This window comes from Nanorana parkeri, unplaced genomic scaffold (assembly GCF_000935625.1).
Source record: "Nanorana parkeri isolate BGI_ZX_2015 unplaced genomic scaffold, ASM93562v1 scaffold2122, whole genome shotgun sequence".
Classification (NCBI taxonomy): Eukaryota; Metazoa; Chordata; class Amphibia; order Anura; family Dicroglossidae; genus Nanorana; species Nanorana parkeri.
In genome coordinates this window covers 250,905-267,887 of record NW_017308390.1, presented here as the reverse complement: position 1 = coordinate 267,887, position 16,983 = coordinate 250,905, and the positions used below count along the sequence as shown (strand labels likewise).

The window sequence follows — 16,983 nt, the reverse complement described above, 5'->3', positions numbered from 1 at the left end:
AGAGTGGGACCACAGGGGATATGCGGGAGAATGGAAGCAGAGAAGAGATTTGGGAGCAGAAGGCATGTAGGGGAGAGTGGGAGCAGAGGGGATGTGGGGGTGAGTGGGACCAGAGGGGATAGGGGGAGAGTGGGAGCAGAGGGGATATGGGGAGAGTGGGAGCAGTAGGGATGTGGGAGCAGAGAGGAGATGTGGGAGCAGAAGGGATGTGGGGTACAGTGGGACCAGAAGGGATATCGGGGAGAGTGGGAGCAGAGGGGTGATGATTATCATAGGTGGTCTCACTGGAGAATTGGGGGTGATAATAGACGGGGATGATTTTAGCTAATCAAATAATGTGTTATAAACGGACAGGTTGAGTTCAGCTGAGTGTGCACATTCATCTGCACAGTAAGAATACCTCAGTTACAGGTCAGTGTGAATACCTTTGTAACATTAGTGGTCACTGTGAATACCTCTGTTACATTGCTGGCCAGTAAGAATACCTTTGTTACATTGCTGGTCAGTGAAAATACCTCTGTTACATTTGTGGTCAGTGAGAATACCTCAGTTACATTGCTGGTCAGTGTGAAAATCTCGGTTACATTGGTGGTCAGTTTTTATACCTCTGTTACATTGCAGATGAATGTATATACCTCCGTTACATTGCTGGTCAGTGTATATACCTCCGTTACATGGCTGGTCAGTGTGAATACCTTCATTACATTGCTGATCACTCTAAATATCTCCATTACATTGCTTGTCAGTGTGAATATTTCTGTTACATTGGTGGTCAGTGAGAATACCTCTGTTACATTGGCGGTCTGTGTAGGGCCTCCTAACTAATTTTATTTCATAGGATTTTTGCCACCTTCAACCCATCAGCAGCCACAACAGATGTCGCAGAACGTCTCGTGTAACATGATGTTTTCTATATATTTTATATAAAATGTGCTTGCAGTGTAATTGGTCGATTCTACAATTGACGAATTTGCAAGCAAAAAAAGCACGAAAAGTGAATGTATAGTTTAATTTTAATCTACCAGTTTGCCTCATTTAGGTAATTTGGGGTTCAGTGAAAAAGCCTGTTTATTCTGTGTGTTTAAGATATCTAATGTTTTGTTAATGCATTTTAATAGTAATTAAAATGTTTTCTTTTTATATATTTCCCCAAAAAAGCCCACCAAAATCTTCAGCACCAGGCCCATGCTGCTCTTAATCTGGCCCCTACATTGGTAGTTAGTAGAGTAATGCCTACTAACACTAGTGGTCAGTGGAGAAATCCTCCTTTACATTGGTGGTCAATGGAATAATGCTCACTTACACTAATCAGTCGAGTAATACCCCGTTCAAATTGTTTTTATAGTGGAGAAATGCCTCCTTATGATGGTGATCAGTGAAAAAATGTCCTCTTACAGTCAGTGTAGTGACCCTCTTACAGATAGCTGAACTGTTTTCTTAACCCCTTAACGACCCATGATGGGATAATCCCGTCATAAATCCTGAAGGGGTTAAACAGACTCTCGGCAGGTTTTAGTTCAGATTTGCAGAGCTGGCAGCCGGCTGAAAGGTGCGCACACACCTTGCGATAATCGTACGATAATCGCGGGAAATCCTGCGATCGTACGATTATCGTAAGGTGTGTGGAAGCCGTGCGACCTCTACTACAGTAAGGTCGCACGACTTTTATCTTACGAACATGTTCGAAAACCCGCCGAGAATCATACGATTTTCAGCGGGTGTGTAGCATGTTCGTAAGATAAAAGCCGGACGGGCCGGTGTGCGCAAGCGGCCCGTCCGGCTTTTATCCGGCCCAACACCCCCACCGTGTTTCCCGGGCTGTGCTGCCCCTCCTACGGGCCCAGGACCGACGTCTCAGGTGTCAGTGGGAAGCTGGAGAGGAGAGCGGTGAACGTCCGTTCACTGATCTCCTCCCCGTTCTATGGGACCGGGAGTGACACGTATTGCATCACTTCTGGTCCCATAGCTATCATTGCTGGGCTCCTGAAGCCCCGCAATAAGCTATTGAAGTGCGATCTGCACTTCAATAGCTTATTTATAGTGTAAAGTTGATACTAGGGGTCTTTTGGACCCCCAGTATCACCTTAAAGAGGACCTGTCACCACAAATATGCTATCACATGGGGGGCTTGTAAGTCCCCCTATGTGATAGCAATTAAAGTAAAGTAAAAAAAAGAAAGTTTAAAAAATATTAAATAAATTAAATGTAAAAATAATAAAAACTATTTTTTAAAATTCCCCCGCGAGCACGCAAACATGTGCCGGGTGCGCCTACGTACGAAAACGACGATTGCACTACACATGTTTGGTATTGACGCACACGCCAGAGAGCAATAATTCTAGGGCCAATATTTACACGTGCCTCTAAACTGATGACCTGTAGGGGCTTTTAAAGCATGGTGTATGGACTTTTTGGGGTACTGCACTCTGTCGCAGTTTCACGGACACACACAATTTTTAATCTGGGCATGTTGGGTACCTATTTACTCATTGTAACCTCATCTTTTATATTTTACAAAATAAATGGTTTTATATAGTGTTTTGGGGCACTAAATTTAACTCAAGTGCATTTTTCACAAAATTTTGGGGTGTGATAATAAGTTGCGCTAATGTCGTGCAACATAAAAATTTGCAACTGCCAACATTTTATTCTATAGGTTGTTGGCTTTCAGAAAATATTTAATGTTTGAGGGTTTTAAGTAATTTTCAGGCCTAAAATGTGGAACATATAAACAAAAAATGAAACAAAAAAGGCCTTTGTCCTTATGGAGTTACAAAAAAACCACAACTAAAACCTCTAGCAGACAAAAGGTTGTGCCAATTAATTATTATCAAATTAAAGCAAACTGGAGATATTGTCTACAGTCCCTGTGTCAGCTCCAGTATGTGCCTAGAACTATTGCAGTTGAAAGTTGCATTATATGGTGTATTAATGAATGCTGTAAAGTCTTTACTATTTGGTACAATAGCAAGGTCACTGTTTTACATACAACCCTGGTGGTGAGAAGCACAGACAGCAGAGGCAGACAGCTCAGCTTTATGTCCATGAGACAGACTGTGAACCAGGGTTTACTGCATTCTCCCTTTATATTATTTGGAGAAAACATAGAAGGGAACACTTCAGGTTTTACACGGAAAACTACATTTTAAACAATCCATTCTGTTCCATCCCTACGTCAGAAGATAAGTCACTACTATCTATCAGTGTAAATAGATGTTTTACATATGCCCATATTTATTGACCTTTTAATTTCCAATGTCACAAATGGTAACAATTCACTATATGCATATAAAATATATGGACATGTAGCTTCTTGCTCTCTGTATTCCATGTCCATGCATCTCTTTCTAAGTCCTTGCACGCTTATCTTTCTCCCCTCCCAGGGAATGCAGTTTCTGACTGGGTTGTTTCTAAGTAGGGGGAAAGAATTCTGGTGGCTTGTATAAGAATCCACTCACACCCCCACTAGGGAGACAGCTGCGATAACACAATGAGCTTCTACAGTACAACTCCCCATGCTATTAACACCACAAGTGCCATACTGTCTAGTTATACAGTGGCCTGGTGATCGGAGGGTTAACTTATTTTATATATACAGTACTGTGCAAAAGTTTTAGGCAGGTGTAAAAAAAATGCTGTAAAGCAAGAATGCTTTCAGAAATAAAAGTGTTAATAGTTTACTTTTATCAATTAACAAAATGGAAAGTAAATGAACAGAAGAGAAATCCAAATCAAATCAATATTTGGTGTGACCACCCTTTGCCTTCAAAACAGCATCAATTCTTCTAGGTACACTTGCACACAGTTTTTGAAGGAACTCGGCATGTAGGTTGTTCCAAACATCTTGGAGAACTAACCACAGCTCCTCTGTGGATATAGGCTGCCCAAAATCTTTCTGTCTCTTCATGTAATCCCAGACAGACTCCATGATGTTGAGATCAAGGCTGTGCGGGGGGCAAACCATCACTTTCAAGACTCTTTGTTTTTCTTTACATTGAAGATAGATTTAATTACATTGGCTGTATGTTTGGGGTTGTTGTCCTGCTGCAGAATACATTTGGGGCCAATCACACGCCTCCCTGATGGTATGGCATGATGGATAAGTATGTGCTTGTATTTTTCAGCATTGAGGACATCATTAATCCTGACCAAATCTCCAACTCCAATGCCAGAAATGCAGCCCCAGACTTGCAAGGAACTCCACCATGCTTCACTGTTGCTGCAGACACTCATTATTGTACCGCTCTCCAGCCCTTTGATGAACACACTGCCTCATGCTACAGCCAAATATTCTGAATTTTCACTCGTCAGTCCAGAGTACCTGCTGCCATTTTTCTGCGGCCTTGAGGCCAAATAGCTATACCCCCATCGTGGAAACAAGGCTAGGTGACTCATCTATGAATGAAAACATAGGAACTGGGGTGCAGAAAAATCTCCAACTCCATTGGCAGAAATGCAGCCCCAGTCTTGCAAGGAATCTCCACCATGTTTCACTGTTGCTGCAGACACTCATTATTGTACCGCTCAAGCCAGATATTTCAAATTTTTCCTCATCAGTCCAGAGCACCTGCTGCCATTTTTCTGAAATATTCTCAAATATTGATTTGATTTGCATTTCTCTTTTGTTCATCTACTTTCCATTTTGCTAATTGATAAAAAATAAACTATTCAAAAATGTTATTTCTGAAAGCCTTTTTTCACACCTGCCTAAAACTTTTGCACAGTAATGTGTGTGTGTGTATGTATATGTGTATATATGTGTATATATATATGGGATGCACTGAAATCTCAGCTGCCGAAAAACATGTCGGACGAAAATGACACTATTGGCAAAATGACAAAAGTGCCATCTTTTGGCCGAAATGGCGGTGCATACCTGCTTTCTTCCCTCCCCGCTGGGCGCTGCTCTGTGTCCCAGTGGGGAAGAGAGAAACTATCACAAGAGGCCGAATGGTTCGGGGGATAGCGCTGTGAGCGGCCGGTGTCTCTCCTCCCGCACCGCTCAGCCTCCTGTGACAGACTAGGAGAGCGGTGGTGTGGGACAGCGAACAGCTGTTTCCGCCCCCACACCACCGATCTCCTGATCTGTCACAGGAGGCTGAGCTCTCCTCATGCTCCTCCCCACTCAGTCTCCTGTGACAGATCACTGAATGTTTGTACCCACTCTCCATCCTGACTGGCTGTCACAATCACAGAGCTGAGCTCTCCTCCCGTACCTCCCCGCTCAGCCTCCTGTGACAGATCAGAAGCGGGGTGTAGGGGCAGGGACAGCTGTCACAGGAGGCCGGACCGACAGTGCGGGGGAGGAGTCAGCTGTCAGAGGAGATCAAGCTCTCCTCCCTGCACTGCTCGCTAAGCCTCCTGTGACAGCTAGTCAGGATGGAGAGCAGGTACAAGCAGTCAGTGATCAGTGATCGCTGAGTGCTTGTAAATAATTGAGGACATGTTTACTGTGTCCCCCATTATGAATGAATGGGAGGTGATCTACATCACTTCCTCTTCAATCATGATTGAGGACATGGTAAACAGTCTATCTCCACAAGTAATTATGAATGAACAGGAACACTTAGAAAAGAGGCTTCCTGTTCATTTATAACAGGTTAACATTGGTTTATGCTAACCCATGACAACAAGCTAGAAACAACCTTTCAGTGCTTTTTTTCGAACGTTTTTTATGGGATACAGAGAACCATTGCTCTTTACAAAGGGCTTCCAGAAAGGAGACATATGTGTTTTCACCCATTTGAATCTTAGGACATGCAATATGTTTTTTCTCACCATACACCCTCACCTGAGACTGCCAGCTCAGTGCAGGAATCCTATCTCCCTTTCCTGCACTGTTTAAGCTGACAATCTGTACCTTGATATAGCCAAACATCCTGCAAGGAATGCTTCCCCAGCATGTACTATTTATAGCAGTTGAAAAAAAAAACCAGATAAATTGATCTTGTTCAGGAATAGGTAATGAGCCTGTACACATCAGCCATTTAGATTTTATTGCAGCACAGGAGAGATGATAGTACTTGTTCTAAATGTTATTGGGCTACAAAGAGATACATATTTTTTTTATAAAAGGGCTACAATTTTTTACCTTATGTAAATACTAACATATGTTTTTGTAGTAACAGAAATCTATACCAATAACACAAGATGGCCACAGGGCCCATTTGGAAATACTATTATGTTAAACATTAAGGCTCTAACACAAGGCCATGGAGCAATGGCTGAAAAGTAAGCATTTCCAGCCATTGTTCCATGTACATTCTAGATATGATCTGTAGTGAGAAGGGTCAGATATACCAACTGGAAATTACATGGGTAACAGGTCCGGTGTTTCTCAGCTCCACTTCCTCTAATGTTTTTAGCATTCAATCTATTATGCAAATAATTTTTAATCAATACATATAACATTTGTTTTCTATTGAGAGAAATAATCAACACATGACCTCTTGAGGACTGCATCAGTTACGGATAAGGTGACATACTACAGCAAAGTATTGCCCATCTATTTAGCACAGTTTCGCATCTATGGTAGGATGATAGATCTGCTATGCTTTGCTGGCCACCTACATCTGCATCCTTTTTACTGTATAATAAATGCAACTTGCGTTGCCTTACCGAAATGTGATTAACTACCCACCAACCCACAATGAGCAAGTTAACCACTCATTGTAGGCATATGTATCCTTTTTTCATAACTTTTTTTTTAACCTTTTTAACAAATGGTCAATAAATGGAGGTCCCAAGGCCCTAACAGTGGTGGCAATAAATTCTGGCCCTTCTACATGCCTAGGAGATGCCTTTAAATAGGGTTTTTTGCATATATCCACTGCTAGCAAGCAGTAAAAATAGGCAAAAAGTAAAAAAAAAAAACAGCTTTAACAGCAGTTTACACTTACCCTGTTTTCGTTGCGCTACCGCCCGAGAATCCGAAACTGCTCGGACGGCCGCAAAGCATCTTGGGGCAGGCGCATGCGCAGTCCAGATTTTCGGGCGGGAGATGAGCAGAGACGCAAGGTAAGTCTATGGACACGTGCACCCGCATGCAGACACCGCTGGAACAGAAGAAAACATCAGGAAAGAAGAAGAAGATCGGATTAAGAAACCTCATTTAAGGTAAGTGCTAACATTAACATTGGGGGAGGGAATTTTTTGACTTTAATGTCACTTTAAGCTGTATGCAGTGCTACAGAATACTACAATTCTCACCGACAGCATCAGCTTCATCCTATTCTGGCATCACATACACTATGTTGTATGTGTAACTGATTTTTTAAATTGTCTCTATATAGACACCATAGCACTTTTGGTAGGCCAAAAACAGCAGGCACCAGTCAGTTTTTAATCCAAAAAATCAACATATATTGATTTATTTTGCAGACAAAAATCAGCAAAATATTGTACTAATGCCAAGCACTTTTTAGGCCACAGTTATACAGGGAGACCAGGCAATGTTTAATCAAGAAATCAAAATTAGAGTGCACTATTTCAGAGAGACAATAGCCACAAATATTTTGATTGCAGTGGAACAGTTTGCCAACTAGGATAAAGCAGAGCATGATTTCTCCTCCAGAAATAAAAAATTACAAATTTTGTACCTGAGACCCCTGGGGAAAAATTATGTGCGGCACCATTACAGTGCCAGAGCGCAAGAATAGGGCAGTAGAGGCAGCAAAAATGGTAATGGTGGCAAGCCAGCAGCAGTGAAAGCATATAGTAATTTTGGCAGGCCAGCAGATGGTAATGGTGGCAGGCCAGAATCAATGGTAGGAGATGGTTATGCTGGTAGTCCAGCAATGGTGGAAGGAGATGGTAATGATGGCAGGTCAGCATAGGTGGAAGGAGCTGGTAATGGTAGCAGGAGACGGTAATAGTGGCAGACCAGCAGCAGGGGTAGGAGATGCTTTTACGTCAGGCCAGTAGCAGTGGCATGAGATGTAATGGTAGCAGGTCATCAGTGGTAAAGGCGTGGCACTGTTAGGAGGCCAGCAATGGTGTAAAGAGATGGTAATGGTGGCAGACTAGTAGGTGTGGCAGGAGCTTGTAATGGTGGCAGGCAGCAGCAGTGGAAGATGTTGGCAATGGTGGCAGGTCAGCAGTGATGGAAGGTGCTGGAAATGGGCAGGTAGTGTTTAGGACTACCTTCCCTCTCCTCTTCTGTATGAGACAGGGGAGAGGTGTTCTGTGGTCCACAGAGAGAGTTGGGAACAATGCTGACTGATAATAGTCAGCAGAGGCAGAGCACATAGGATGTAATCAGCTCACTAGATTTCTGGCAGGATGAACACATTTTTTTTTTTTTTTTGCAAATATTTTACAGATATAACAGATATAAGTATTAGACATGTGCACCAGCAAAAACATTGTTTTGTTTTTATTCAGATTTTGCTTTATTTTGTTTTTCTGAATTTGGGTCTGAAAGTCAATTTGTTTCGGAATTCGGATGAAATTCGTTAGCGGTACTCCGTACGAAATTTCGTTTGATCGTTGCAGCAATGTGACATTTAAGAGGAAAAAAAACGTTTTTTTCCCTCTCAAATGTCACTTTGCTGCAACGAAATTTCGTCCAAAAAAAAACGAATCGGAAATTCGAATCGCACATGTCTAATAAGTATGAACAAAATATATTGTCCCGATGTGCGCATTCTGAAGATACATCCATTTAATAGATATACACAAAAAACCTTGGATGGTATATATACACGACCAAAATGAGGTAAATAAGACAAGTTCATTGTTAGGGTTTACATACACTTTAAGGGCACTGGATACATTGGCAATAATAAAAATGATTAGATGAAAGAAAAAAAAAAAGGAGATTAAATAGCTAAAAAGCAACTCCGACAATACATATTCATCACTGAGGAAATAATCTGGAATTTATTGATTTACTGTGTGTTGTGATAAGCCTGGCTTAAAGTGCAACTGTAGAATTTTTAAAGTTAACCCTTGCAATGGGGCTACCCTCGCTCGTTTTGTCTAGCGGGGCAAAAATAAAAAATACTCACCCAATCAGCTGTCCTGCCTGGCTGCTAGACCAGTCCCTGCAACCTCTCCTCCAGTCTAAGGACCCGTGACGTCAACACTTCTAATACAAGTCTATTAGACGTGAATATGCCAAGGGATATACCACAGCCGGAGCAGAGAGGGGAGCGGTCAGTGGTGCAGGACCAAGAATCAAGTGAGTATTTCTTCTTTATTTTCGCCCCTAGACAAAAAATGAGCAGTTAACCCTTGTGGTGCGGGGGTAAAAGGGAGATCTCCACTGGATTGCTATATACAATTGTAATAACTTCAAGCAGATGATGGACAATGTGCATAACTAGCTCTGTGGTTGATCGGGCATTCATTTTAGTTTGGAAAAGACCTCTGAGTTCATTATACATTTTAATGTAAACCTTTCCTGAGAAAAGCATGGGGATTGCTACTCATGAACATCTTCTGAAGGTACATATTTGTTCCAGGTCAGAGACCAAAAATATTTAGGAAACATGCATTTGGGACTATCTTCACTTTCACTCTCAGTCACCAGGACAAGTAGAGGAGGTGAATCTCCCTAATGAGGATACATACAGCAATAACAGTCTGATGGCTATGTCCTAAACTAAGAAAAAAAGGTTTGACTTTATTTTACTTTATTAAAATTGATATTTCTAGCTCAATCTCAATCAAAACAAAAATTCCAAACATGATATCCATGTAAGCTGCTGCAGCACGGGTTTTGGGTATAGAATGCATTTTTTCTTTTCCACATGTGCACATTTGTTAATAATTTGTAAAGGTGGACTACATCTTTCAGTAGAATGTAAACCAAGTCACTTCCATACAGAATGTATCCATGGAGACCTGAGCTAACAACCCCGCATCTGCCACAAGGCCTAGAAGGCTCCAATGGTTGAAGGCAGTTCAAGCCCTTCTTGTTCATAGGACCAGACACCACTGCTGTGTACTAATTAATAAAGTACAGTACAACTAAAGGATCCTGTATGACAGTCTAAGCAAGTACCAAATCTAGTTACAAGCCTCATGAAGTAAACAATCAAATTACCTAAGCCTCTCTAACTAAGCCAAATTCCCCATTTATTTGTGTCTCACATGCTCCACTTCCAGACACACTGCACCTTACAGTAGGAGTGATTCAGTAATTGCTGTCAATTCAGAAAGCAGTAGACATGTGCGATTCGTTTAGTTCCGAATCGCCATTTCCGAAATTCGGTAGCGTTAGTACGAACGTTCGGTTCGTTTTCTGTTCTTATTCGTTTCTTATTCGTTTCTTATTCGCTTCGTTCGTTGGAGCAAAGTGACATTAGAGAAGGAGAAAAATATTTTTTCCCCCTCAAATGTCACTTTTGCTGCAAACGAATAAGAAACGAATAAGAAACGAATAAGAACAGAAAACGAACCGAACGTTCGTACTAACGCTACCGAATTTCGTCCGAATCCGAATTCCGAATCCGAATTGACTTTCACACCCGAATCCTGAAAAACGAAATAACACAAATCCGAATTTAAAACGAAATGAAACTAAACAAATTTTTTGGCAGTGCACATGTCTACAAAGCAGTGGGCAGGACTAGATTTGACCAGGTGCTGAATGACAAACTCAGGCATGTGAATCAGCAGATAATGCCCCTGAAATCCCTCGATCGTACGATTATCACAAGGTGTGTGGAAGGCGTGCAACCGTTTTTCTATTGTACGGTCGCACGACTTTTGTCTTTGGAGCAATATTCGAAAACCAGCCGAAAATCGTACATTTGTGGCATGTTCGCAAGATAAAAACCGCACTGCCCGTTCAACATTGTGGTCATCGGAATCCCGCCCCTCAGCGGGGCGGGCTTGCGATTATTGCAAGTACGATCTGCCTGTCCGAGATGGGCAGATTGTACGTTTTTTAAATTACCTTACAACCATCGCAAGACAAGTTATATTCCATGTCACATGTCAGCAGCTGCAAAATACATAACAGCAGCATATAGCAGGAGCATGTACAGACATCATAGCATAAGCATAATACAATATGAGGAAAACATGCAGGAAATTAAATCAAAATGTCATTGTAATTAAAACAAAACAAATGCATTACAGACACCTGTGGTACAAAAGAGGAGAGAACCTTAAATGGGCAACGTTTCAAGAAAGAAACCCTCTTTGTCGAGCCTGTTCCTACCTGAGGTGGGTTACTCCCCTGTACAAAATGCCGTTTTGTGGCTTTCTGTTATAAGGATATTTCCATGTAATATTGTACTTTATGCATTGTTATCTCATGTGGTATTATACGTATGTCATGATGTCTGTACATGCTTCCTCTGTATACTGCTATGCTGTATTTTGCCCCTGTTGACATTTGGCATTTAGTACAACTTTTCTGTAGACTGTATAAGAATATTGCTGCAGTACATAATCTTTTGTGGTGTGCTTATTATACGTCTATACATTTGGGTCTTCGAATTTAAAGGGTCCCATCACTTAAAACTCAAAACACCACCTTCTTGAGCAACATGAGCATTCTATGCCTTTATATATGAGTTTTTGTTCAGATATGCAAATGATATACTGACAACTATACTAAGAGGGCTTGTTCACACAAAATGCAGACCAGATCTGTATGAGTTTCTGCACACGCAGTGCAGTGTGTTTTGCCGCATTCAGGGCCGTTTTTGTAAACAATAAAATAAAATGGGCTTTCAGTGCGTTCCAGTGCGTTTTTGATGCGTTTGCATGCGTTCCAGAGCAGGTAAAATAGGGCTTGCTGCAGTTTTTTTACATGCTCTGGAACTGAACGCTGCAGTGTGAACTAGAGCCCAAAATACAATTGGAATACATTGGACGCAGTTTGGATCCGGTCTGTAACTGCTCTGCTCCTGGAACGCGCTTGGTGTGAACTAGCCCTTAGAATAGAGGGTGATTGATTCTTTTTCATTGAAATTAGCAGCAAAGCTTACAATTAATTTGCATTTAAGACAGTTCTGTACCCTCCATTGCCCACATTACTATTTTATTATCTAGCAAATGGTTAGTCGCCCATATGCTACATTTTTGCCAATGCAACATTCTTTATAACTTATGGAGAACCTGTTGCCACTAAGGCTTGGGGGTACTGAAAATAAACATCTGAGCAGAAAGCAAATTCAATATGTTTTAATATAAACACAATCAGACCGGAAATAAATTGTGCTCATAATGACTCCAAATCAGAGATGAAATGTTTTATACAGTTGTATGCCATACCTCAGCTCTATGGAAATATACAGTAATGATGCATCAAGTAAAGCCCACAAAGAATACGGTTGCAGCACAGGATCTCCTGCCAACTTGAAGAATCTTGAATGTACAAAGGCAATTCATGTTCTTGATACGTTACTTATAAATGTATATGATATGCTTGCCTGGAGGGTTATTATTAATACATTTTAGTCAAGTACATAATTATAGCCATAGCAGACTGTCACTTACCTGGAAAGGAGCCGAGATAATGAGAGCAGCCTTACTGCTCCAGTTCAAATACCTCTATTTAGGAGGACAGGGAATATGTGGATGAATGAATGAATGGTAGGTGAAGTGGGTTTAAGAATGCTGTTTTCAAGGGGTTTGAAGTGACAAAGGAGATGTAGGTCTCCATTGAGAAGAGATAAGCTAAAAGATGGAGTCAGCAATGGATAGTCAAAATGATACCAAATCATATGGCAGAAATGGAGTCTAGAACAGGCCAGGTCAGCAATTTGAGGGCACTGAGGTACTAGAGTGTCATGCAGATATTTTAGTTAGCGATAAAGTCAAGGTCAATACAAGAGCAGGTGAGCAGACAAGAAGAGTTGCAAATGGCTTGAAGAATAGCTGGGTCAGTAACATGAATCAATAGAGTCAAGTTGCGGTGTCTCTGGTCACAAGTTCAGCCAAAAACTCTTCAGCACTGAGGCCTAGCAGCGAAGAGTTTGTATGAGAATTATACAGGCTTTCAAATATGAATCATATACTGTGCTCATGTATAAAATAGTGTAGTGATACAGTGTTTTCAAATTACAATGTAATTAATATTAAACTGTTTATAAAGGAACACATAAAACTGTGCTTGGTGCATAGGTTTGAGTACTTACTTTCCATATAACGCTTGCTGATGGAAGTCTGCAGTTGTGTAGGTCATGGAAAGGCTTTCTCTCTGCAGAGAAAATATGGTAATATGTGTAAGCATTCTTGACTGTTAGTCAATAATAAAAAATGATATTGAAGACTAATACGCTCTTTGAAACAAGATTTTGCCACATCTGTCATCCACTTGCTTAATTTTAGCAAGAAAGCATTTTTCTTCTACTGAATTTCTACTCTACAAGTAAAAATACTTACATTAATGCTCATAATGCCTTTCAGAACAGAGATTATGGAAGAGAAAATGCAAACAAGCGTTTATCCCATATGGATATATGCCTGACCTGCATTCCACTCACTCTCAGCAAAATTAACTTCTGATGGGAGTTTCTAAATCTTTCTTATGAAAAAATCCAGGACTATTTACATGGCTGTAGTACAGAGAGAACACGTGAAACAGTGAGGAAAACAAATCAGAATGTCATTACAAGCGTTTTTCTTGTAAATTTATCTGGAGAGCCTCATAGGGACTAATGATCTCTTATTTTACCATCCTGATTGGGGGGCAGGGTTGGTTTTAATTTCAGGCCCTGTGTGATAGCATTTGGAAGTGACAGGTTCCCTTTATTGAACCTGTCACCTCCAATACAGGAGTTTGAGCACAGTACTGTGATTATCTGTCAATGCTTTTAAATGACATATGTGTGCCAGAGGCATGTTAGGAAGCAGCTGTCATTTTTAAGGAGCATACAGAGCTCCTGGGATTTGTACATCCCCATTTTAATGCATTATTTAAAAAAAAATATATATATATAAGTGATGCACCGATACCATTTTTCCAAGTACAAGTACTGATACTTGTCCAAATACTCACAGATACAAGCACTGGTACCTTTTTGTTTATTGTCATGTGACAGTTTTTCTAAAACAATACAGACTAATGATTTCAGGACAGTGGTGGAGCGCCAGAGCCAGGTCCCAGCTGCAACCGCTGCAACCCTGGTAGTTCTAGTGAAAATGCCAAATATCTGCACTGGTATCTGGACATCACAATTTTTTTTGTCATTTTGTATCATATCCGACATGACCAAGACAAAGCAAGTCTGATTGTTCCTGGATCTGAACAGTAAGGCAGAGCAATGAGAAGAGGTATGTGCGCATGTGCCTACGGAGCAGGGTGCCTTGCCTGATTATCGTTGCCATGGTACTGGAAAGCAGCTTATTCCACATGAGATGTGTGCGGGGAGGGGCCAGCTACCTGACGGCCGAGTTTGGAATGGTGTCTGCATTATGATCACGGCGGTATTCGAGAGACCTGCAGATGTTACAAAGGTATTTAAACGTTTACCTTGTTAATCTTGCTGGAGTGCGAGCAACTTTCTACTATGCAGCTGTATAATAGCCGCAAACGCGCAGAATCTGCATGTATGTAAAAAAATTGCGTGTTTTCATGCCCTGTGGAAACCGCCAACGCCATATGTGAAAGGACTCTAAAGGCTATTTGCAAAGTGAATGTTAGTGGATAAAGTAAAAGGTGCCCATACTCTGCACGATTCTCGTACGAGAATCGCGGGAAATCCTGCGATCGTACGAGAATCGTGCAGTGTATGGAAGGCGTGCAACCGTTTTTACTGTACGGCCGCACGTCTTTTGTCTAAGGAGCATGTTCGAAAACCAGCCGAAAATCTCACGATTTTTGGCTGATTTGTGGCATGCTCGGGAGACAAATGCCGAACGGGCCGGTGTGTGCACGCGCACACTGCCCGTTCGGCATTGCGGTCATCGGAAGCCCGCCCCTCAGGGGGGCAGGCCTGCGATGATTGCAAGTACGATCTGCCTGTCCAAGATGGGCAGATCGTACGTTTTTTTAAATACTTTACAACCATCGCAAGACTAAGGTCTTGCGATGGTTGTAAAGTGTATTGCCACCTTAAGAATGGAGGCTTAATCCCACCCAAAGTTCTACAGCACCTCCAGGCTCCATGACCCAGAGCAGAAATTATTAATATTCTGAAAAAAACTAAGTTTATTTTCTCATATCAGTTATCATCCTTGGAGCCCCTCACCATGTGTATGGGAGAATCTTAGATCACACATTCCCCATCCACAATCCCGCCAGCCAGTGCCTCACATTATATGAGCTATTTTATATACAAAAAGTTCCCAAAATGTTGTCTCAAATAGAAATACTGATGCTACCTGAAGTTACCCCATGCCAAAACTAAAGAGCTGGACTGACTGTAACTGAATGTAAGATTATAGTAGGAACCTGTGGCAAAATGGTTCACTGTGGTTTTGGTAGAGGTCCTAAATAGCATTTCCTAGTGTCTAGCTGTCTAGACTGTTACTTGGGAAAACATAGCAATATTATGATCACTAAAGAAGCAGGTAAGTTTGTCCGAGCAGGTAAGTTTGGCTTTATGAATAAAAATAACAATACTGTACATACTATCAGGAGCGACAGAGCAGATTGACAAGGTACAGCCAGAGAAAATGCATTTATTCCCAATATTAATATTTGGCTAATAATTTGTCCATCATACAGAGATTTTGCCTTTATCTAACCAGTGCAATGTAGAATACAAAGGAGAGTCCACTTGGTTAATATGGCCAATAAACTTTGTTCCTTTCTTCAATCATGCTTAGAAGTAAGGCCCAACATTAGATTTCATATAATTAAAAAAATGATAAATTGAAGCCCTTCCCTTTTCACACTTCTCACCTACAATCATTATACTATTACTATACTATCGCTATACTTTTGCATTCCTGTATTACATTCAGTTGTGTATTCTGGTTTGGGGCTGCCCTAGGCAAGTCAAAACTCGGCGCCCCCCACTAAATGTACCCCACCCGACTGGTCTCAGGTGGGCTCTGCAGGGTTTTTGGTGGGCTTTGCAGGCTGCAGAGCCCCCTATGGATTCTGCAGAGCCCACCACAGATGCTGCAAAGCCCCTGAGACCCGGCAAAGCCCCCCACAGATCCTGGAGGATCTCAGGTGGGCTCTGCAGGGTTTTTGGTGGGCTTTGCAGGCAGAGGAGCCCCCTATGGATTCTGCAAAGCCACCACAGATCCTGCAAAGCCCCCTACGGATCCTGCAGAGCCAACCAAAAGGTATTGCACAGCACACCTGAGACTCTTTGGTGGGCTGTGCAGACTCCATGCTGGGCTCTGCCAGCACAGTCCGCTTACCTTGCACGGCCTGACCTCTTTGGAACACCTCCTCCTCATCCTCAGCGCCCGACACGGCCTCCTTGTCATCTTCTCCGCCCGACTGGAGCTCCAGCGACGCCTCCCACCTCTTCCGTCGGTGTCTCTGCCATCTTCGCACGCCGCCTCTTGCGTCTCTGGGGCCACTTGCCAAATTTTCTTCTCTCATGGGGGCCGCTTGCCAAATTTCATTGTTTAAGATAAAATATAACTATATCCAGTTTAAGTACTACAGGCACTAATATACACACAATATGCCCCTATTCATATCTGTAGGTTTAGGTGTGATTAGGGATTCCTGCATCAGAAACTTACGTTTTACTACAGCAGAAATCCATAATCTGGTGTTTGCAAGTGGCAGCTGTCACCTATTCAAGTTAATGATCAGGTGACAGCAGCTCCATGTAAATGCCTGCACACCGCATGTAATGATATGTGATATGATTACATGCGGTTAGAAAACACTCTCCCTGGATGCACAATCATTGCGTCCAGGGAGAGTGATTGATTCTTAACTGAATGTAAACATATCACGTATAATTACATGCGGTGTGTATGCGTTTACATGCAACTGCTGTCACCTGATCATTAACTTAGGCGACAGCTGCCATTTGTAAACGCCAATTTAGGGATTTCTGCTGCAGGAAAACGCAAGTTACTGACGCAGAAATCCCTAATACCTAATAG

The 16,983-nt window shown here is 41.8% G+C and overlaps 1 protein-coding gene across 1 annotated transcript in view; it reads left to right on the top strand.

Moving 5' to 3' along the window:
* The first annotated feature begins 9,702 nt into the window (after positions 1 to 9,702).
* LOC108800760 (actin, alpha cardiac muscle 1) overlaps positions 9,703 to 16,983 on the top strand; it is a 28,490-nt gene continuing 21,209 nt past the window's right edge. The window contains exon 1 of the mRNA XM_018572754.1: positions 9,703 to 9,718. The gene's annotated coding sequence lies outside the window, so the exon portion shown is untranslated. The remainder of the gene's footprint in view (positions 9,719 to 16,983) is intronic.